The sequence below is a fragment of the Podarcis vaucheri genome (genome assembly GCF_965113315.1).
Source record: "Podarcis vaucheri genome assembly, chromosome: 8".
Taxonomy (NCBI): domain Eukaryota; kingdom Metazoa; phylum Chordata; class Lepidosauria; order Squamata; family Lacertidae; genus Podarcis; species Podarcis vaucheri.
In genome coordinates, this window is record NC_138766.1 from 15,500,564 (window position 1) to 15,524,535 (window position 23,972).

The 23,972-nt window shown below is 41.6% G+C and overlaps 1 long non-coding RNA gene across 2 annotated transcripts; it reads right to left on the minus strand.

Annotated features, from left to right (window-relative positions):
* Window positions 1–249: 249 nt before the first annotated feature.
* On the minus strand, window positions 250–23,678 carry LOC309538887. 2 transcript variants are annotated; one of them, XR_014222460.1, is made up of 4 exons: window positions 23,437–23,678; window positions 22,133–22,197; window positions 11,481–11,641; window positions 250–447 (listed from the first exon to the last, which is right to left on the minus strand). It is a non-coding gene; the product is annotated as an uncharacterized lncRNA (long non-coding RNA). The 2 variants fall into 2 exon arrangements; XR_014222461.1 differs by lacking the exons at window positions 22,133–22,197; window positions 23,437–23,678 and adding an exon at window positions 11,873–12,120.
* Between the last annotated feature and the right edge of the window lie 294 nt (window positions 23,679–23,972).

The following is a 23,972-nucleotide window of genomic DNA, read 5'->3' on the forward strand; positions in this document are numbered from 1 at the left end:
TTAATTAGTTCTGGAGGTCCGTTCTTAACGTGAAACTGTTCTTAACCTGAGGTACCACTTTAGCTAATGGGGCCTCCCACTGCCGCCGTGCGATTTCTGTTCTCATCCTGAAGCAAAGTTCTTAACCCAAGGTACTATTTCTGGGTTAGTGGAGTCTGTAACCTGAAGCGTCTGTAACCTGAAACGTCTGTAACCCGAGGTACCACTGTATCACCAACCAATTGATGAAATGAGCAAACACCGTTCAGCTTTTCTGTGGAATGCTGTTTATTCCAATTTAGAGCTAATGAGTGGGTTTTCACTGGGAAAATAGCACTTCCTGGAGAAGAGTCAATAGTGCAACAATAGCTGGTTTATGTGGGGCGGCCTCTCCTTGCAACCTTAACTGAAGGTGTGGAAATGAGGTTTTCAGTGGGTGTTCACATCTGGAGCCCTGAGGCACAGTACCTGTTGGAGTTGAAAGAAAGCAAGTATTATTCATTTACTCTTTGGATTTTCATTTTGCTTCTCAGATTGCTGGATCTCGGACATCAGGAAATAATTCAGGGAGCTAACTTTTGAACGGTTATCCTAGCCACATGACACAAACCTGCTACATACAGAACATGCGTGAAATGGGAGTCAGTCATTCATGGAGGGGTTCTTCAGTGAGATGATCAAGCCTGCCTTTGTTTCACTGCCACCGCCTCTGCCACTACACTTCTGGAAGCCAGCACCACTTCTGGAAGTGTGATGCCAGCTTCCGGAAGCACAGTGACTGGAAAGCCACAGCAGAAGGAGAAGGAAGAATGAGTGATGTGGGGGGGGGGGAGGTATGTAGGTGTGCTTTTGGGGCTCCATATTTGGGTCCCGTGCTCTGGTGTGGCATGGGAGACAAAACAGGACATCTGAGATGGGTTTTTAAAATATATATTTCTTATAAATTTATTTATTTGGTTTTTCAGATTAAAATTTCAAAGTCACAAATCCAACATAGAAACTAGATTCCAAAGAATCTCCTAGACTTCCCTCCTCCCCTTTGTGGGTCCTATTGTCAGGGCCGTCTTACCCATAGGCGCTAGGGGTGTGGGGCACCTGGGCACTGGGCTCTCAGGGGTGCCAGGCCGAGAGTCATGGGCCCGAGAGTTGAATCTGGGGGAGAGCCCACCCGTTGGTCGGAGCATCATGATGGGCTCTTCTGCTGTGAGTGGCACTGTGTTGCGAATTCGGGGGCGACCGAGCCAGCGAGTCGCTGAGGTGGCAGGCTGGCTCCGCCCTCCTGGGGGGGCACCAGGTGGATCTTTGCACCCTGGCATTGCATATGCTTAAGACAGCCCTGCCTAATAATAATAATAATAATAATAATAATAATAATAATAATAATGAAATTTTATTTATATCCCGCCCTCCCCAACCAAAGCCGGGCTCAGAGCGGCTAACAACAGTAAAAATAGCACAGTTTACATAAAATCACAGTCAATTAATTGAGATACATTCTAAAATCAATTCAGAATCAAATTAATGGCAACCATTGGGCTAGAGTTCTATGAGGATTACAGAAGAGGTCAGACTGTGCCTTGGCCAAAGGCTTGGTGGAACAGCTTTGTCTTGCAGGCCCTGCGGAAAGATGTCAAGTCCCACAGGGCCCTAGTCTCTTGTGACAGAGCGTTCCACCAGATCGGAGCCACAGCCGAAAAAGCACTGGCTCTGGTTGAGGCCAGCCTAACCTCCCTGTGGCCCAGGATCTCCAATACGTTTTTATTTGAAGACCGTAAAGTCCTCTGTGGGACATACCAGGAGAGGCGGTCCCATAGGTACGAGGGTCCTAGGCCATATAGGACTTTAAAGGTTAAAACCAGCACCTTGAACCTGATCCTCTACTCCACCGGGAGCCAGTGCAGCTGGTATAGCACCGGCTGAATGTGATCCCACAGCGAGGACCCCGTAAGGAGTCTCGCCATGGCATTCTGCACTTGCTGGAGTTTCTGGGTCAGTCTCAAGGGCAGCCCCACGTAGAGTGAGTTAATCATTTCCTCCTACATCTTTTATAGTAATCCAAACCTTTTACCTCTTTGTTGTGTCCAAAATTCACCATTAAGCTACAAGTGTTACAATGGTTTTTAAGATAAATTATATATTTTCCCCAACATCTGGGACTGGGATTAGAAACTGGGTCAGCTTCTGGAAATCTGGGATATCCCTCTTAAAACAGGACAGTTGAGCAGTATGTTGATTGTTTCTCTGTCCCTTCCCTGGCAAACAAAAAGTGCCTGGCTATGTGGTGTGCACACTCCTGATAGTGCTACTGCAGCCATGATTTTAGCTTTCCTGCCCTTGTCATCATATGGTGAAGGGTCATGGGCAGTTGGGTGTGCTTCAGCCAAACGTGGCCTGCGGAGGGTTGGCCAGTTTCTGATCTAGCTCTCCTCCTCCAAAAATAATTCCCTACCTCTTTTCTGGATCAAACTCAGACTGAAACTCTTGTTCAATAAATCAAGATCCTTTATTAGGCATGGCAAACCACACATTATCATGCAGGCACCGTATACAAATTGTGCAAAATACAAACTCAACATAACAAGGCTTGTCCCAGTCATAGAAACTGTTATTGTTCTCCTACTTTGCAGTCACCTCTTCCCTGTTCTCTCTCTCCTTCTCAACTCTGTGCCCCCTGCTACCTTGGAATATGGTTCCATGAAAAATCTCTGATTCTCCCTGGATAGAAAAAAGGGATCATTTGAATAAAACAAATATTCCTGTAGCTGCTCTTAGGAGGACAGTCTCTGAAGCAGGCTATCCAAATTATCACAGTCAGTGAAAGAGACATGTCACGCCTGAACTACATTCTGAAGCAAACCTCTTCCTCCCCTCCCGCCCTAAACTTCTTAAAGAAAACTCCATTGGGATTGCATTTGTGGAAAGCTAAGCAATAACTGAAGCCCAATTTTAAAAGAAACCAACCATAAACACCTGTACACATTAGAAGAGGCTTGCGTGTGCAGAGAATCCTTTATTTATAAAGCAATCAAGATTGTAAAGGGGAGGAGAATGCAGCTGACAGGACAGGCGAGAAAAGAAAAAGATCAGGGAGTCTCAGTGCATTTTGAGATTGTCAATTGCCAACGAGATGTTCGTTTTAATGCAGACAGGGAATTGTCACAGCTGCATTTTCCTGGCATGGTGGTTGGTTCCACTTCAGGCCTGACAGGCATGTAATTGAACCCAGAGAAGATTTGCTTGCCGCCGTTGAGAGAAACACACTTTAAAGGGCACTGTCATGTCCTCCCTTTCGTGTTCAGAAATATCCCCCACTGTTCGCTTTACGTAATGAATGTCTCTTATTTCGGTGCCCTGCCTTTCACTACTATGAACAGTTTAATGGGGATCTTTCAGTCATTCGGAAGGTTTCTACAAACAAAAACATGTCCAATATCCAAACGGCCTGAGGGGAAAACAACATTCTTTCCTGACATCAAGTTTTGCAGGCAGCTGAAACTCTAAACAAAAATTGACTGAGAGGAGACAGTGGTGAGGTCCATCAAGAGATATTAACTACAATAGCTAAGTGGAATTAAATCTCCACATCCAGCGGCAGCGGACCACAGAGCACTAGGTGTGGACAACAAATGAGAGTTTTCATTCCTTCTTTGAGAGCTTGAGAAGATCCCTGCTGCATCAGGCCACTGATAGCTTTATCCTCCCTGAATTTGCCTAATCCTACCATATATATATGGTTTAAACATTTCATTAATTTTACTATCATTTTGACATTTCAAAACTTGACTTCCTTCCCCCTCTTTCTGCAGTTCCTTCAATTTATTTTTAATATCTTCTGCATATTAACCCAATTTGCTCATTTATTCATCTTCTTTAAATATATACTCTTATGAAACTGCTGGTTATTACAATAATCCTGCCAATGTTCTTCTCTGTTTACAATTTATCTGTAAATATTCAATAAACCATTTCCATTCTTTTATAAAGTTTGTTATCTTGATTTCTTATTCTTCCGGTAAGTTCTGCCATTTCTGTGTACTCCGTAAGTTTTTGTATCCATTCTTCCTTTGCTGGGACGTCTTCTTCTTCCCATTTTTGGGCAAGTAACATTCTTGATGTAGTCGTATACGTAGGAAGTGTTCCGTTGCGCCAGAAGCGGTTTCGTCATGCTGGCCACATGACCCGGAATGCTGTCTGTGGACAAATGCTAGCTCCCTCAGCCTGAAAGCAAGATGAGCGCCACAACCCCATAGTCGCCTTTGACTGGACTTAACCATTCAGGGGTCCTTTACTTTTACCTTTTTTTTTCCACCTCAAGGACTGCTTCTTCCCATATGAAGCAAGCCAGACCCTGTGATCATCATCTGAGGTCTTCCTCATGTGCCTCCTCTATGACAAGTCTGGAGGTGGCAATACAAGAATGAGCCTTTTCTGTGGTGGCTCTGCATCTGTGGAATGCTCTTCCCAAAGAGGCTTGCCTGGTGCCATCATTATGTGTCTTTAGGCACCAGCCAAAAACATTCCTATTTAACCAGGCCTTAATAATAACAATTTATTATATATACCCCACCCCCCCAGTCACTCTGGATGGCTTCCAACAGAATATTAAAATACCATAGTTTATTAAACATTAAAAGCTTCCCAAAACAGGGCTGCCTTCAGATGTCTCCTAAAAGTCTGGTAGTTGTTTTTCTCTTTGACATCTGATGGGAGGGCGTTCCACTACTGAGAAGGCCCTCTGCCTGGTTCCCTGTAACTTGGCTTCTCGCAGTGAGGGAACCTCCAGAAGGCCCTCGGCGCTGGACCTCAGTGTCCAGGCAGAACCAAGGGGATGGAGACGCTCCTTCAGGTATACTGGGCCAAAGCCGTTTAGGGCTTTATAGGTCAACACCAACACTTTGAATTGTGCTCAGAAACGTCCTGGGAGCCATTGTAGGTCTTTCAAGACCGGTGTTTTATGGTCTTGGCGGCCGCTCCCAGTCACCAATCTAGCTGCCACATTCTGGATTAGTTATAGTTTCTGGGTCACCTTCAAAGGTATCCCCACATAGAGCGCATTTGCAGGAGTCCAAGCGGTGGCCATTAAATAATCTATTACTTGTTAAATGTGTGTGTAGGTGGGGACTGCTATTATGATTGTTTCATTATTGTGCTGTATTACGTGTGTTCTGTTTGTATTATTATGCTGCGTAAATTACGTTCATAATGTGGCTGCATTCTGGTGGCTGCTGAATGTTGGACTTGCTGGTTTGATTGAGCAATGCCATTTTAATATTACTGTGACCCGCAGCCACAATGGAGGTTTGTGAAGATCTCATATTATCCTTACCATAAAATTCCCAATGGAAATATCCTAAGTTTGATTGCAGAACAGGCTGCCTCAGGGTCATCCTTTGCTGGAGGATTTGAAGCATGGACAGCCATTTGCCTCCCAGCCTATAGGTGCATTCTATAGATGGCCCTTCATGATTCTATGTGAATAAATCAGCATTCCAGTATTTTATTAGGAATGGATCAAGATTATAGAGTTTTCCTAATGAGTAAAAAAACAATGTATGCTTTCTTGCTTATTATTATATCTGATGAAAACCTCTGGATAACTTGAGTGGGACCTTGCACTTTCACCAACATAAGCTATAAACTGCTTCGGATACGGACATGTTTGTTTCATGCTTTGTAAGGTGCCTTGTGGGTGCTTTTAAACACATAAACAAATAGCACGGCTTCCTATTTTCAAAAGGAATCGGCCACACTGTGTTGCATCTCAAAAATTTTGTTCCCCGGCCCAGAAGTGTTTTTTTGTTTTGTTTGTTTATAGCCCCAGGTATAAGAAAGAGAAATCACCTCCCTAGTTTCTGAAAAGGTTATGAAGCTTCTGATACTATTCTTTCTGGCGAAAATTACAGCAATGTCTTAAATCTGCCAGTGGTGTTAGGTACAAAGCATTGCATACTATATTCTCTTTATGGTCTGACCTACTTAATGGTAAGAGTTTTAAAAGATTTAAAACCAGTACTATAGAGCACAGTCCTTTACAGTACATGTCTAGCTGGGTAGTAAAACATTAAGTTCATTGATACTTACTCTTGGGTAAGTGTGCATGGGATTATAGCCGTTCTGTTCTAAAAATCCTAAAATCCATTTTATAATTTTCTCCACTTCTATATTTCAAAAAGTAGGCTCCCTTACCACCACATTAATTGAGCAGAGGGAGGGGTCATGAGAAGAAAACAGTGGCAATGGCTTAATATATGTAATATAAGGGCCAAACTAGATTCCAAGCCGCTGCTGCTTCGAGCAATGCATTAGCTGAAATTTAGGTTTTCCCCTCCCTCAGATACACAGAATTCTGCATACCATCGTTTGAGCTCTTCCATTCCATTTATATCCATATTCTCTAAAGGGGGAGGGGAAGCCAGAGTGAGAATTTACATTTCAAACATGGCTGAACAGAAACTGAATGAAGATGTCTTATTTTGTAGAGTGCACAGTAGCTAGGGGAATAAACTTGGCAGGCTGGCGACAGGGCGGGGTGGGGTGGGGGCTGGTTGTCTTGTCCTGCTGTTTGATTGAAAATGCCTCCCACTTCTCCTACTCAGAGACATCCCATAAAGTTCTCACGCACTCGTTGCCTGTCACCAGAAAGACCCATAGCCCAACAATGTATTAGATACAGTTGGGGGTTCTTTTAATTCATATCTTGCCCTTCCTCAAATGAGCCCAAGGCATGAGGTAAGGCCATTTTCTGATCATGCCAATCCTGTGAGTTAGGTTAGGCCAGCTTTTCTCAACCTCCAAGCATTGATGGTCCACAACTCCCATCAGCCCCACACAATGGGGTGCAGATGATGGGAGATGCAGTCCAAGAGTTGGATGGCCATTTGTCATGGATGCCTTGGCTGAGAATCCTGCATTGCAGGAATTCTATGATCTCTGAAGGGCAATGCTCTGTAGATGGCTGGGATAAGTTCAGAGAAAGCGACACGCCCTTGGTCATTCTCTGAGTTTCATGGCTTGGAACATGGTCTCCCCTGCATTGCTTTCCATGCTGCTGGCCATCTTTGTTGCATTTCAACGCTGAACTTCTTTCATTTTGTCTGTAACAAGTGTAGAGAACCTGTGGACTTTCAGGTGCTGTTAAACTGCATTTAGGGATGGGTGGATCAGTCTTTTCCTAGTCCATGTCAATTTTGCATTGACTTATTCGTAAGTCTGTCTCACTCTGTTTCTGCATTAATCTGTGACATTCCTCAATCTGTATTAAAATTTGTATTCATTCATTTTTTTTCAAATATGTAGTATACCTAAACAATAATTTACCACAAAAGACCTCTCACCTCATTCTTGCTGGGTAGCAGTGGTAGCAATTTTTGAGACATGGAAAATTTGATGAATAATTATATTCTGATGTGTGTTGTAGTTCAGAATATGCAAGTTAGGTTGGCTCGCTTAAAATGTGAACTAAATGAAATTCTCCTCATCCTCATCTACAACTACAATAGGTCCAGACCACTGGACATCCTGGCTGTGGGATTTATTTTTCCTTAAATGTAGATGTTTGCATTAGCCTCTATGGATTTTCATTTTGTGAGAGTCAGACCCATTTTCTATCCTATCAAGGTCCAGTTGTATTTTATTCCTCTGTCCTGAGATGTGCTCCTAACATGAGTTTGACCAAACTGTGGGAGGCAGTGGAAGACAGGAGTGCCTGGCGTGCTCTGGTCCATGGGGACATGAAGAGTCGGACATGACTAAATGACTAAACAACAACATCCTGAGATGTTAGCTATCCCTCCCAATTTGGTATTATCTGCAGATTCGATCATTGTTTCCTCCATACCTTCATCTAGGTCATTGATAAAAATATTGAAGTGTATGCAGATCAGAAGGCAGCTGTCATGATACCCCCTTGAAAATACCTTCAGCTTTATGAGGAACCATTGATGAGCATTTTAAATAGTTTTCCATCTCAGTGAATCCAGCTGATGTGACAGTATTATCATCCAGCTCCCATTTAACTACTCTTGTAGCAAAACTTTGTTGAAGTAGGGCTTTTTAAAAAATAAAATAAAATAGAATAAATGTTTAGAACTAAATTAACATGGCACTGGGGAGAATATCAGCGTCTTACTTTTTCTTAATAGTTTCAGTTCTTTTAACTTTTCTTTCAACTTTTCTTTGATATGGAAACGTTTCCCTTAGCACTTTCGTTGCATCCTAAATTGTCATAAAGTGTTATTAGAATAAAAGCAGTCAGTCTTGTTCATGGGCCTGTTATGATTTCTTTGTAAGTGGGGTCAATATTTCTTATTCTGAATTACAATGAAAGCCCCCTTCCACCCTCTTAACTTCCTACAAAACAAGTATAAGAAGTAATGAATAATTCTATCACTTCAAGGAGTTTTAGCATTTTTGAGAAAAAGACAAGATGCCGCAGCTATAGCTATTCAAATTATTCAACCATTTTCTCCTCTTTTACCACTAAAATAATCTCTTCTGTTTTCTTACATATGGGGGAATGAGGGTGGTTAATTCCCATCATCATGAAGTATGCTTGATGGAGACTTATAATATAAGCAAATGGAGGGGTGAATCTCTTTATTTCTGGCCTGGCCACTTTCACACCTCCAGACCAGTACAGTCATACCTTGTAAGTCGAACGGAATCCGTTCAACTTCCAAAACATTCAGAAACCAAAGCGTAGCTTCCGATAGGCTGCAGGAAGGTCCTGCAGCCAATTGGAAGCCACGGAAGCCTCATCAGACATTTGGGTTCCAAAGAAGGTTCACAAACCGGAACACTCACTTCCGGTTTTGTGGTGTTCAGGAGCCAAAACGTCTGAGTATCAAGGTGTTCAGGATTCAAGGTATGACTGTAATTCCATCCCCTTTCTGCATGAATCAGTCTCTGTGTGTTTTTTAAAAAAATCAGTTCTCAAACATTTATTCAAAATACATGCTTAAATGGTCACCCCCCAAAAAAAAATCTGTATTTAGGTGTGTGTGTTTTTAAAAACATTTAAACAGCTGAGCTCTGCATCACAATATTATGAGAAGTGCAAAATCCACCAAAACAGCTAAGTGGACAGTTTAGTCTGAGAAGTGTGAATTGACTAATTCCGTATAGGAATTCACAAAGCATCACATGAATAAACGTAAAGGGGCCATGGGGCATGCACCACCCTCCAGTCTCCTTGACCCCATGACTGGTGTGGAGAGGTAAAATCTGAAGTGGGTTTCAAGTGTGCTTGAATGAATGCGCTCCATGAGCTAACTCAGGTTTCCTGGTCATGCAGGGCCATCTAAACAGATTCAACTGAACACAGTTGGAAGCCCCTTTCACTCTCCAGTTGTGAAGGTTGCCTGTGAAGATGGGGACGATGGGTGCAGCTTGGACACATGAACCAGATGCCATCTTCAGGTGTTCACTTTAAATGCCCAAAGAAGGTTTGAATTCTTGAAGCATCTCTGCAGAGGCGAGGTCCCAGTGTACAGTTAGATTTTCTTTTACCTGCACCTGAATCTTTTTTGCTTTCTTTGTGCTGCAGAAGGTGGTGGAGGGAATAACAGAGGGAAATTGCAACTCGGTGTTTCATAAATTGTGGTCAGAACCTACCAAGAGACCGTGTGACCTATCTGCATATGGTGTCAAACTGCGATTAAGAGGGCCAAGGAGGGAGTGATTTCCAGATTACTGGGCTATTCTTGTGCAGAAAGATAATGCTACATTTGGGAAGTATTTGAGCAGAGTTATTCCACAGGTAACCTAAAGGAAGGCTTGCTTTCTTTGCTTCCGATTGTGTAAACCTGTCAATTTATTCAAAGCAATCTGCATTTGGGTTATTTAATACCAAAGGGCTAGTTTTCTGAACCAAGAAAAAGAAATAACTGTTAAAGTGTACTCCAACAATGCTGGCTACCAGTCAGGATCATTCAGAGTCCTACGTAATACCAGTTCAATCACAGTAATTGTGGTCTTCCAAGTAGAAAGTGAAGACTCAAAACTCAAAATATGCAGAGAGAGAGAGAGAGAGAGAGAGAGAGAGAGAGAGAGAGAGAGAGAGACCTTTTACTTTGTCTTAACAACAAGAATTATTTAGATTAACAAATGTCTTTTGTAATCTGGTAGAAGTATAACACCATCTGTTTAATAGTAGCAGTTTATAATGATTTTCCCAAGTCACAGTATCTAATGCATATTTATGTATACCATTAAAAAAAACCATTCCATTATCTGCATAATCAGATATATCCTGTTTAGCCTTAAATTCCATATCGATGTGATCTTTGTCCATCAAACATTTATAACTGTTGACAGGAGACCTCTAGTTACAGATTATCCTGGACTTATTCCTGGATCTCTCTCTCAGCATCCTCTGTGAAAAAGAGCTGTGTTGCCTCTGGCCAATTTGGGTTGTGATGGCCTGCTGATCTACAGTACCATCACCCTTGACCTCCATCCCCAGACACTCTCCACTTCGCTTGTGTATTGGTCAATACCCAATTGGCAAGCCAGAGAAAATCTGAAACCAGTCCTTGCTCAATTGCAAACCGAGCTTGAATGAACCAAGGCAGTGTACACAGATATTAATTAATGCCTACATTGCTTCTGGCAGTGTCATGGGGCAGCTTGAAAAGTTTGTTAATGAGAACAGGAAACTGGAAGCATATTGCTTGTCTCCTCTCCTAGATCTTTTGAAGGAGCCATATGTAGGATAAGAAAGTTGACATTTTAGAGAGGCTGCTTGGAATATTTATAGCGAACTAGAGACACTGAATCCCAGACAGATCTCAGACAGCTGCTCACTTATTGATACAATAGTTTTAGCCATGAGTAATAAAAATTTCAGAAAACAATCTGCTACAGAAGGGTTTGCAATTACTTTTAAAATGTTCATTTTAGTTTATACACCACATGGACTTGCTTCATACAGACATTTCCCTACGAACACCCTGTCCAACAGTCAAATCCATCAGCTAAAATAAATCTTCGGTTTCAAGCCAAATCTTGGTGCCTTATGTTTATTAAGTTTAATAATTTAAGAAATGTTTATTGTAAGAACATCTTGGAATTTTATTTTTGAAATGGTTACGGGGTGTTTCCACCACTTGCTTATGTAAAAAAATTCTTTTAAATCACAAACTTCTCAGAGCGGCTAGGACAAATATCGGCAAAACATCAAGAACAAATCAGCTATACAAGTAAAACAGACCAAAAAGCAGAAGGGAAGAATAGTAATGAAATAGAACAGCATCCAAAATCAGGTGAAAGCCTGGGTGAATAATAGGTCTAAGCCTCAGACTACATATTGACCAAGAAAGCTGCCCTGTACAGTAATTATTTCACCACCAAGAAAAAGGGTTTTTCCTTGGCAACCACTTGCCCAATTGTGATTTTAGCTATTTCAGCTGCCTCACATCCAAACACAGATGATAATATCCTAACTTGATAACAGCTTGGGACCATGTTACTTGAAATATCTCCACCTACCTGTAGATACCTACCTGAATCTTAAGATCTTTAGGGTCGTGATTCATATGCTATTGGCAAGAGAGATGTTGTAGATGGCTTCAAAGCAGAGCATCTTCTCAGTTGTAGCACCCCAAATAAATCAACCTTTCAGGATGTCGTGGTCCCCACCCAAGAACAGCAACAGGTGCACTTTCTTATAAGTAAAGAAGGTAACCCATTAGCAGATTGACCATGCAAACTCCAAAGAAGAAAAGGGATTAGTTCAGAACCCTTTGGGCACTAGCAAGGGTCCGTTCTGGTGTGTGTGTGTATTGATGATATGCAATGTCCAGACTATCTATCTATCTATCTATCTATCTATCTATCTATCTATCTATTAAAACCTTTACTTTCATAAACATATAACTTAGAAGAATATACTTACAATCTCATGCTCAGGCTTCTCCCTATAAATGTTTAGGGATCACTTCAGACAGATAACACACTAACACACACTGTCCTCAGCAGTATCCTGAGATGTCTCTCTCAGCAGCTATTCTCCTCTCTCTCTCTCTCTCTCTCTCTCTCTCTCTCTCTCTCTCTCACACACACACACACACACACACACAGAGAGAGAGAGAGAGAGAGAGAGAGAGAAGCAGAAAAAGAGAGTTAAAATGACAGTTACTTGAATAACAGTCACAATTGAATGGAATGCTTCTCTCATGTGACTCACAGTCAGCCAATCACATGAGAACTATTGCCATAGGACCCCCCCCCCCAGCAATTCAACATAAGCAAACATTTCCAATTCAGGGAATTAAACCATTATCCTTAACAAATTCAGCTCAGGATAGGTGCTTGAAGAATCCTTCAGATAAGTTCGGGGACAAGGCCAGAGACCAGGATGTGAAACAAAGATCTGAGACTGCACAGGAGCAGTCCAATAATTGACCCTGAGTACACGACACACTTTTAAACAGGAGGGAGAAATCCAGCTACTTGTGAGAATGTTTTCCACCCAAGAGCTCCTGGCCTGAAGCCATGTGCTCCTTTCTTGGGGGCTGGGGCTGCTGTTGCCTCTTGAGACAAAGATTGGCTGTTCTCCTCCACAACAGCTAAATCTGTTCTGTGGAGTTTCCTTTTTCATTTAAGTTTATTGCTTTTGCTTATACCCTGGGCCATAAAGGTAAAAGGACCCCTGACCACTAGGTCCAGTCGCGGACGACTCTGGGCTTGCAGCGCTCATCTCACTTTATTGGCTGAGGGAGCCGGTGTACAGCTTCCGGGTCATGTGGCCAGCATGGTGAACCAGAGCAGTGCATGGAAACACCATTTACCTTCCCGCCAGAGTGGTACGTATTTATCTACTTGCACTGTGACGTGCTTTCGAACTGCTAGGTTGGCAGGAGCTGGGACCGAGCAACGGGAGCTCACCCCGTCGCAGGGATTTGAACCGCCGACCTTCTGATTGGCAAGTCCTAGGCTCTGTGGTTTAACCCACAGTGCCACCCGCGTCCCTTTTATCCTGGGCTATAGGCTTACATTATTTAGGGAAACTAAAGAAGGATAGGGGGGCACTTGTGTACAGACCAGGGTTTGGACTGATCCCTTTTTCTTTTTCTTTTCTGTAGCTGCAAACAAGCTAAAGGAAACAGTGCAACTAGAGAAAAGTTCCCCAGGCATTCTTAATCATCTCAAACATGAACTTATTGGATCCATAATGAAAAAATTGTTTAAACTTCCTTAGTTACCTAGTTCCTTTATTAGTATATCACCACCATAATCATCTTAGGGAAGAAACATAAAGAAATTAAATTTGTAATCATATTTTTTTTAGAAGACTAGCTCTCTGTATGTGCAAGAATGACAAATCACCCAAGAATGCAGCAAAAACATAAAACACAAACAAATACACAACAAAATTGTTAATGGACTGGAGATTCTGAGACATAGTTGTAATGATATCATTGACCAACAAGGTTGTATGCATTCAAAAAGAAGACAAAAATGTAACTTGAGCTTTGTACATTTGAAGCACATGGCTTCCTCTAAAGAATCCTGGGTAGTATAGTTTTCTCCTCGAAGAGTTACAATTCCCAGCACCCTTAATAAACTACAGTTCCCAGGATACTTTGGGGAAACTTAAAATGTATAGTGTGTATGCAGTCTTGTTTACAAGAAAATGGGCTTTATTTCTGATGTTCTACAATGCTAAAGTATAGGACTGGATGTGGCCATATGCCTTGTTGAAATTGCCACAAATTGTAGTACATTTGCCTCAGAATGTGTTTCATAATTGTCCTCTACTTTACAAGCATAAAAGAAAACAAAATAGAGGGAAAGCTTTGTATGATTATGTCTGTGTGTTTATTTTCAGCTGTGTGCGTTTCATTTTGTGGCTTCTCCTTCAAGTGGTAAGTCTTGGACGACTTGTTTTTCTTGTGATGCATGTTGTACTCCCATGTCTTGTTCTGCAGGTTCTGCTGCAAGCTGTCTATAACATCATTTGGTATTAGTAATGTTTGCAGAGACTGAATGAAGCCTCTTCGAAGTCAGGTGGGATGCCTCTAATTAGCTTCCTTCCACATTTTTACCCAAATATAATTAAACTTTTAATCCTAAAGTGCCCTGACTATTAGTGGAATGACTTATAATGAATGTTTCCACTGTGGTTTTTAATGTGTTGTGCCTAGCTGCCTTCCTAGCATTCGAATGTTAAAGGAGGGGGAGGGAATCACTGGCCTTCAGGGAATAAAAGGACCCTGGGAATTCATAATAGGATGAACCGAATTTGATATCGAGCTAATTTGCTTCCAAAAGTATTGACCAAAAACTGAAGCTGTGTGTTAGAGCAAGTGAGAAAGGACCATTTGTTTCCAGAAACTGTGAGAAGATTCTTGAAGATTCTCAAAGCATCAAGGTGCAAGATTCTTTAGTCTACAGCAGTTATCTATCTACCTATCTACCTACCTACCTACCTACCTATCTATCTATCTATCATCGACTTGTGCGATTCCTGCAAGGGAGAGACTGCTGAGCTGAGTGCAGGCAGCATGGAAGACTGAAGTGTGCCTTACTATCTGCGTGGTAGTAAAGTTGTAAATAGTCTTAACAACAACAACAACAATTTAATATTTATACCCCACCCATCTGGCTGGGCTTCCCCAGCCACATAGACTTCCCGTAGACCTCTGGTTGGTCAGTGTGAGTGCAAGATGATGGACTAAATGGGCCATTGGTCTCATCCAGCAGGCGTTTTCTTATGCTCTTGTGATCCTGTGAATATTCAGTACCGAAAATTCAGAGGAGAGCATTTTAGCAGCCATCTCATTTCGTTTCCAACCCTGGCTCTGTTTTTATGATAACATGCTATTGTGGGGGGTTATATTTAACTTCCAGAAATCCTGCTCAACAAACTCTGCATGCTTCACAAGGAAGGAACACTTGCTTCAGAAACTGAAAGGTATTTCCACTTTTATTCACAATTTCCCATGATCAAGTGAAGTGGCTTGGGCTCAGCATGTTTTATTCTGCTCGGCAGTATAAAGCTCTTAATTAGGTGAGGCATTGCTAGGAATAAGAATGCAAAAATGGCACAGGCATATGTGAGCTAGTACGCGGTTTACGTTCCGCAGAGTTCCTGGGACAGCCCAGGATCACCCGGCTTTGCTGGAGGAGTGCAAATAGAGATTTAGCACTATTTGTAACTGTCCTACTAATTGGGAGGAGCAGAACATGCTCTGAAGTGAGAAAGATGTTCTCTATTGTACACTCTGCTAATTAAGCTTGCTGGAAGGCTTACGATTTAGCACAATTTCCTACCAGAATAATTTTTAGTAAAGGGGGAGGGAAGGATGATCTGCTAAAGTGCTTAGTGCTCTAGATGCTGACAAAAGCAGGAATTTAAAAGTCTGGATTCCATTGTAGCTGAAGTTCATTTATCCTAAACATTCTATTTACAGAAGCTGTCACAGTTTGGTGCGGTAATGATGAAATATTCTTTGAAGTCCAACTTATCATTGTAATTTGTGGCCATATTACCATGTGTGTTTTTTGGCGTTTGCCTGTAGTGCTGCCATCTTTTCATTTTAAAAAATACTGGTCTCCTGGGTGAGACCACCAAGTGATGCCAGAAAAACCTGAACCAAGGAAGAATTTAGCAGATCAGAAATTCACAGGGAATGGGGCCAGGGGTGGTGGTGGGAGGAACGAAAGTGGGGGATATTGACATCAGCACCTTGTCATGGTCAAGTAACTTCATGTTGAGATTTATCGTGTTTTTAATTTTCTGTTGGGAGCCGCCCAGAGTGGCTGGGGAAACCCAGCCAGATGGGTGGGGTATAAATAATTTATTATTATTATTATTATTATTATTATTATTATTATTATTATGGCTCTCAGTCCCCTTTCCCTCCCTGCAGAGGCTATAAGGATGGTCCCCTCTCAGACGCTGATGGATCCAATTTGTTGCAAGATGGCCTGGACTAAAATGTGTTATATTATGGGAAACTGCTTGCAAAAATGTGTACATGAATAAAAATTGCATGCAAAATTTTGTTTATTCAGAGACATTTGCTGTAAAATGCTGACAAATTTCCATAAGGATTTTTAAAAATATACAGATCTCTACAGAAATGTGGAGAACTGAATTTACCGCTGGAAAAACGACAAATGCAGAGAACAGAAATTCACAGATCCTTTCAACCTGACACTGAGGTAGGAGACATGACCGCTAGGCGAGATAAGGTCCTGCTACCTCTTGTTTTATACATCAAACAACTGGTTATTAGGCCTCGTTTCTTTTTTAAAAAAGCAACACTCGACCCACTCACTACTTTGCTGTAATCAGTATTTCTGGAAATAAGGATATATATAAAAAAGGATGCAATATTTACATCGAGAAATTGAAAAGGGAGAAAAAAACCTCAGCTGGACTCCAAACTCTGAGATCCATCAGCAGGTTGATCCTCTTTACACAATAGCTAAAGTCCTTTGCATGTCTATGAGTGGCATATAAATAAATGATTATTATTATTACTCACTGAAAAATGGGACACCAGATTCCTCCCCACCCCCCCAAAAAAAAATCACCTCAAGTTTCCCTTCCGGGAGACAAGTGCATTGGCTAAAGAGAGAGAAAATTGGGATAAATTAGATGGCCTTTGGGGCTTACGATTTATGTGTGTGTGTGTGTGTCATTTTAACAATCACACATTTTCTTAGTTTTTACACTTTTTGTTGTTGTTTAGTCATTTAGTCGTGTCCGACTCTTTGTGACCGCATGGACCAGAGCACGCCAGGCTTCCACTGTCTTCCACTGTCTTCCACCGCCTCCCGCAGTTTGGTCAAACTCATGCTTCGTGAACACTATCCAACCATCTCATCCTCTGTAATCCCCTTCTCCTTGTGCCCCCAGTCTTTCCCAACATCAATGTCTTTTCCAGGGAGTCTTCTCTTCTCATGAGGTGGCCAAAGTATTGGAGCCTCAGCTTCAAGGTCTGCCCTTCCAGTGAGCAATTAGGGCTGATTTCCTTAAGAATGGATAGGTTTGATCTTCTTGCAGTCCAGGGGACTCACAAGAGTCTCCTCAGCAGTACCATAATTCAAAAGCATCCATTCTTTGGCGATCAGCCTTCTTTATGGTCCAGCTCTCACTTTCATACATCACTACTGGGAAAACCATAGCTTTACACTGTACACCATGTCAAATTTATAGTACAAAATAAACAAACAGCAAAAGGGGATCGCTGGTGGATTCTCCTCTCTATTAAATGCGTATCATGTGCAAGCCACTTTATATTACATAAATAATGCCTTTAATCCAGTTACATTTCGGAGCTTGCAACAAGAGTTTAGTCTGTATTTTATCATCCAAAAGTTGAGACTAAGATGTTCTTTTCCAAGAATTCCTGAGACAACAATGAGTGGAATCCATAGTAGGTTCGACTGGAATCCTACAAAGCAGATTCTCTCACAGGTGGAAGATTTCTACCAGTTTGTGATTATTTCAAATTTCCTTTTCCCTATGTGCTCCTCTCTGCCCCTCCCATCTTCTTGGAGTGGGGGTCCCACTAGAACAGTGTGGGAAGTGGAACTGAAAATTTCAGAGGAAAAGGAAATAGCTGAAAATTGCCTCTTTTCCTTTCCACCTGTAATGGGTATGAGTTACTTGTGCGTAAACTGGTGCCTTTCTCGGTTAATTTGCCTTGTAAAACTTTCTGACTGCGCAGCCCCTTCTCATGGTGGCTGCCTCAGTCACTGGCAGAATCCGTCAGTGGGCGTTTCTTGAACCTCTTCCAACATAAAAGTTGTTTGACACCCAGTCTCCTCCTCCTCTCGCTGCGCGGGAGTCTTCTGCGCAGGGAAGGCGGGGGCAGCGGAGGACCTGGGCTTTCCTCACTGATGTCCAGTGAAGAGTCCTGGAGCCCTCTCTCCAATTCCCCCGTCTGCCCCCCTTTATCCCTGGTGTTGCGCTGATTGGCTTCCCCCTCTACTGAGCTGTTTCTCCCCCTGCTGCTGGGTCCTTCGCTAGCATCATCTGGGAGCCTTCCCTTCGCCTCTCGCTCCGATGTCAGTTCCCTGACACCACCCATGGGATCTTCTCATTCATAGATGGAGAGCTTCCTCTGCAGCTTATATCTGCAGCATCAGTATGAAGTAAGCAGCACATAAGCAGCACACAAAACACTACCAAACCATTCTACGTTCTAAATCTCATATTAATAATCCAAAAAATTGAGAGAACAAGGTACAAGATCTACTACAAAAGCCACAAACAGAAAACTCATTCAGATTGTGTCCGAAAGGAAGATTCAGTCTTTAAAGTTCCTTTAGCCAGGCTCCTGGAGATATCAACAAAGGTAAGTTTGATCAAACGAAGTGTCCGTGATGTTACGCGCGAGAGTTAGACAGGGTGCTGGCGTTTGTCACCTGTTTCGTCCATAAAGTGTCTTGGGCGTCTTCTGTAAATTCTCTCTCATGGTTTTGATATATTTATAAACATTCACTGGTGGCACAAACCAAAACTTATTAGTGTTTAAATAAAATTTCTAAATAATATCTGAACAGACAAGTACAAAAGTCTCTACTTACAGTCCATATGTTACATTCCTTCTTGGCTTAAGCTACAATATTTAATTTCTTTCTTCGGGAAATTCTCCCTCAAGATTTTGCTGTATTTACATACATTCACTGGTGTGCCGCTTATGTGCTGATTACTTCATACTGGTCTATATCTGCAGCACAGCAGACCTGGATCCAAGCCAATGCTTTCTGTTTAAAGCAGGAGAAATATATTTTATTCTATATGAGATTATTTGGTTCCAGACTTTTTTGAAATGTGAACTTCTTGCAGAGGAGAATATCAGCTGGTCTTCTCTTACCAAGCCTTGGCAAAGGAAACACCTTTTGAAAAGCTTTGTGTTTTCCCCCTTTTCTTATTGAAGTCGAGGAAAAAGGAGATGGTTTCAACTTTCTGGTCTTTGTTTTGCTGTACAAAGGAATGGTGCACCTCAGGACATAGAAGAGACAAAGATTGCATTTAAATATGCCATCAAAATGGCCCTAAATCACAATCTCTGTTAAAACCACGCTAACACAATGGCCAAAAGGAAAGAAAAAGCCAGTACATTAAAATAAAAATAAAAAATTGAGCCTTTTTATCAATATCCATAGCCAAGGCATTAAGATACTGATATGTGAAATTAAGTGGGCCAAAGCTTTGCTCATAAAATAAGTTTAAATAGTTCATGATAGTTGGAAAACATTTTAACAGCAGACAAAAACCACATGTGAAGAAGTAATTTCTTGTTCCTATTGAAATACTAACTTTGAAAAATAGATAATATTGCCAAGGTGGACAGTCCTGCTTTTGGGGGGGGGGATACCCCTCTAAACTCTTTGATTCCAAATATCTTCATTTTGCTTGGTTATCTGATGGCTTGTTTGCAGTAATATGCCACTCCTAATGTATTAGTATTGTTGACCAATTTGGTTTATCCCCCAATTGTTTTTATTAATGATTTTCTTGGGTTTACAAAAGTACACACATCATCTCTGTTTTCAGATCATAAAGTTCTTTCCACAGATCAGCTACATTGGTACCTCAGGTTGCATACGCTTCAGGTTACAGCCGCTTCAGGTTACAGACTCTGCTAACCCAGAAATAGTACCTCAGGTTAAGAACTTTGCTTCAGGATGAGAACAGAAATTGTGCTCCGGTGGTGCAGAGGCAGTGGGAGGCCCCATTAGCTAAAGTGGTGCTTCAGGTTAAGAACAGTTTCAGGTTAAGAACGGACCTCCAGAATGAATTAAGGTACCACTGTATATGCAAGGTGTTAGACAACTCTTAGCATGCATTAAGGAAATGAACCGGAGATATGTGCATCTGAAAGAGAAGGTTGAGGCAGAGTGTGTTTGATCAGAATGCTTCTCTTAGAGTAATGAACTGGTCTGAGGAAACAACATAAGACGCAGACGAACCCTGTCTGCATCTGAGACTATCAGATGTGCTTGGGGAAGGTTTTGCATAGAATCCCTGTAGTGCTAGGACCCCTGCCCTCCCCACATCTGTTATCCTGAGATGAAGGAAAGTGGAGAAAGATTTATAGAAGCTATCCCCTGATCCTATGGCCCATTCTTGGATTTGAAGGATTGAAGCCACTGCCTATCAGCTGATAGGCAACAATTTTAAGCTTGCTTTCTGCAGGGATTGGCTGGGCAAACAGAGTTCTCTGTGCAGAACTGTCAAATAGCCGATCCAGCCCTGTGCCTGATGACATGTCTGGTGCAAGGCAGGTGAGTGTAGTTTAGGGGAAAACAGCCTTGTGGGCCAAACAGAGACCCTTCCTGGGCCAGATTTGGCCCCTTAGGTCAGAGGTTCCCTACTCCTGCACTAGACAATACGAGAAGGACTGACCAGATAGAAGGAATCTTCCTCCCTCCTTTCTTTCAGGTGGACTGGGCCTGCCATTTATTCTGTCTCACTATGCACAGGAGAGCACCTCCTTCCTAATGATTGAGTACACTAACCATTTATAGCAGTTTCCCCAATATATAATGAAATGAAAAAAATGTTCAGATATTCATTTAGGAAAACATCAGAAGGTTTTCTATTGGGAATAGTACCAGGAAGTCTAAAGGAAGAAGACAAGACATTATATTTATACACAACAGTAGCTGCAAGGCTATTGATGTGAAAAATTCAAAAAGTGGTATAATACCGACAAAAACAGAGCGGCTTGCCAAATTATTGGAGTACTACAATATATCCAAAACAATGGGAGAAATTGGAAGGATCTCAAAAGAGAAGATAGACAGGGACTGGAAGGTGTTTAAAGGATACTTGCAAAATCATATTGAAAAATCAGAACTCCTATTAGAATAAACAAGTTCTGTTATAAATACTGAAATACTAAATAAGATGGATAACAATGTGTAACAGAAAAAGAAGTAGAAAAGTTGGTTTAAAAGTTTGTGAAAGAAAGTAATAGAAGTGGAAGGAAATTGCAATTGAGTAGATTGGAAGTCTAACACAAGGGTGGGGTGAGGGATGGTGGTGGGAAAAGGAAGTATCTGTGGGATTGAGTGTGGGTATGTATGAATATTTTAAAGGATTGTATGAAATGTATGTTTGTTTGTATATTCGTAATATGTATGTATTAATGTTGAATTATTTTAATAATATATTTTTAAAACAAAAACCCCATTTATAGCAGTTTCCCAACCTTGGGCATGGAACTAAATAGCTCCTGCTTTCCTAATTAGTCTCCCTCTCTCTTTGTTTTGCTCATCAGGAGATAAAAAGAACCCTATTTCAGAGGAGATGCACATTCATCGAGACAGAGAGGAAACAGTGTTTATCCTTTCATGTCCAAAGCTGCTCAGAAGTGACTTTTCCATACAGAACTATCTCCCATCCGGCACCTGTTACTTCTCACTCCTACAAGAAGTAAGCAATGAAACAAAAAATGACTCGGAGGACATTTCTGATCATTTATCAAATAATGTATCAGAAATTCCTTCTCGTAATTGCAATGTCACACTTGTGCATGGATGTTCCCCCGGTGCTTGGTCTGCTCCCGAGCAAATGAGATCACTTGCCTTGTGTAATCTTAGTCTTGTGAAGTGTCATGCCTTCTGTAGCTTCTAAAATGATTCCAACATAATAATCAAGGAGATTGACAAAGTAGGACTCTTTCCGTTATGAAGAAGTCTGATTACATGTGGCAAGCTCAGACAGCTTTCCAATACAACTTGGTGCTGAACACTGATTGATGGCCCCAATGAGCCATACTGTATGAACTGGCAAAACAAGAAAATCACCATGACCCTATCTTAGAAATGTTAACCAGGATTTTTCCATGTACTTCCCCAAATCCATGAATTTGGTCATTCAGGGCACTCATTATTTCAGAAATAGATGAATACTCTGACAGCAGAGACAACAGCATGTGAGTGCATAATCCATGTTGCAAAAATGATCTGAGTTGTTCCACTTTTCTCCAATAAACTTTCCCCAGAAAATATTATCCTGGGTGTCACAGATGTGCTTGTTACACCCAAAATCAAAAGTGTATTGTGTGGGACGAAGGACAGGATATAAATCCAATCAATCAATCAATCAATCAATCAATCAATATTGAGGCTGAATTCCTCTGTTTCTGCTGCCACCAGTAAAGGTTATGTTACAGAAGCTACTTACGTTCCGGGGATTTGTGGGGCAAGGATTATTATATGCTCTACAATTTATGGTCAGGAAATTGAAGTCTGTCAAAAGAAAAGGCAACTTATAAACTGGGCCAGAGCACCCAGAGGGGATTGGTAAGGGGGCAGTTATTAACAGAACACAAAAATATATAAACATTAAAAGAGAGCTACTACCAGGCAGATTGTGATGAAAACTGTTTATTGTTCAGCAATAAATCATCATCCAGAGCACAGGAGTGAGGGACTGAAATGGGATGAGTGGCACAGGAAAGCTCACTGCAGGAGCTGTGTGTCCAGGCAGGCTGCAAATGGTAATTGAAAGTCTAAATAACAGGGTGGGGGGTTTCCGTTGTGGCTTTCTTCTCCCTCCCTAACATCATCATCATCATCAAACCTTTATTGGCATCACATACAAACATTCAGAATAAATAGACCAGTGCGATCTTGTCACCATTTGAACAGTACAGTCATTTGCCAAAGGGAAGAAGAGGTGAGCAATCTATTCCCCCTCTAACATAATGTTAACAAAATTACATGATGGTTGAAGAGAACAAGCACTGCAAATGGAAGGAGGCTGGTACCTAACCTTGTATTGCTCATTATACTGTACTTAAAGTTATAAAAAAAGCTTCCATGGGGATGCTGCAACATAAAAATATGTTTACCCATTCTAGTTAATAACTCTGTTACTATGGATGGAGGAGGAATCCCTTTTCAATTGATTTAACTACCCCACTGAGCTTGGCCAACAACAGTATTCCCCACACCTGCAATTCCCAGCTACTCATATAGAAAGGCATAAGGCCTCTGACAATGGACTGTCAGGGACTGGGCAGAGGAGGGATGGTGGAGACCGACTCCCCATCCTGACTCCTTCCAAGGAGAAGGAAGAGGAAGACAGTATAGATTTACAAAAGGGGTTTGAGAGAAGGCTGCAGCTCAGAGGCAGATTAGGGGGAAAGCTGGGAAATCATGGGAGAGCATTCTAGACCCACCATCTCCCAGAACCTGGCAAGCTTTAAAAGTAGGAGAGCAAAGAGCTCAAAGACAGAGGGCACTTAGTGGCACCTGTAGATGAGGTGATGAAGTTGACGAATGAGGAAGTGGGAGAGACAAATGGTGGAGATTCACTCAGAACAACACCATTATCCAAGACGCTGGGTTCTATAGCCTTTCTCTGTAAAGTTTGAAATAAAAAAAGACTGTATGAAACTTTTCTTTGTCTTTATACTATTCTGGGCAACGAGCCAGGATCCTGACAGCAGGGAGCAGAGAGCAATAGCCATTCAAATTACCTACCTTCCAACTTTCTTGAGAAAGGAAATGTGATTGTATGAATCCATCCCAAAGTCACACATAAAGTTGATTATTTGATGGATACAGGGCTGTGAATGTATATCTATTGGCCTCAACTTGATGGGTTACAAACTGGCAAACCAATCTAAAAATTTTCCCAATGGTATAAGTTAATATGTCCCCCAAATAAAACTATCCATCACCTATTATGGAGATCCATCTTAACAGGGCTGAGATGCAGTCTGCCTGTTAACTGTTTCTGGCTTTACCAAGACTTAAAGCAGACCCTCTTTGTGACATCACACTTGACATCAGAATGCCATGTTTGCATTCAACCTAGACTATCTCCATGCCAACAGCAATGGCCAGTAAATTTCTGCAACTAAGTAACCATCAGCCTGACTACCCAGTTGTTTCTATTGGATGTTTATTTTTTGCTCTCATAATCAAAGCCTGAAGAAGACCTGTGTATAATCTGAAAACCTGCTTCCTCTGTTAAAGAAAACTAATTGTCAGAGACTGGGCAGAGGAGGAATGGT